Source organism: Penaeus monodon, chromosome 19 (genome assembly GCF_015228065.2).
Source record: "Penaeus monodon isolate SGIC_2016 chromosome 19, NSTDA_Pmon_1, whole genome shotgun sequence".
Classification (NCBI taxonomy): domain Eukaryota; kingdom Metazoa; phylum Arthropoda; class Malacostraca; order Decapoda; family Penaeidae; genus Penaeus; species Penaeus monodon.
Genome location: NC_051404.1, coordinates 19,576,298 through 19,576,658, shown reverse-complemented (window position 1 = coordinate 19,576,658; position 361 = coordinate 19,576,298). Strand labels below are relative to the sequence as shown.

General features: G+C 36.6%; 1 protein-coding gene across 2 annotated transcripts in view; it reads left to right on the top strand.

Annotated features, from left to right (window-relative positions):
* LOC119585117 overlaps positions 1-361 on the top strand; it is a 6,301-nt gene that overhangs the window by 2,009 nt on the left and 3,931 nt on the right. The gene's annotated exons all lie outside the window — the stretch shown is intronic.

Below are 361 nucleotides of genomic sequence, written 5' to 3'. Positions count from 1 at the left end.
ACAATTTGCTCTTTGTACATTTGTATTTTTCCGTCCAGCCTTGTTTAATTCTTTTAATTGCCTACATCTGGCACAAGTGGATTACATGCTTATTCATTTTCTCAACTTATTAAAATATTTATTAGGCATCCGTCGGTCGTTCTTACAAGCACAATTCCGAAACTGTTATACCACCTCTTATTTCGTGTTGTTTTTGACAGAAAAATATAATTTACAGGCCTCACAACAGGAAACTACCGCGGAATAGAGGCCAGTCTGATATAGGGAAGAGACATGCTTAAAAGGCCCCCACAACCTAAAACGAAAGATAATATTGCAAAGCGCTTAAGATAAAAACAACGACTTGTAACAATAGTTGTGG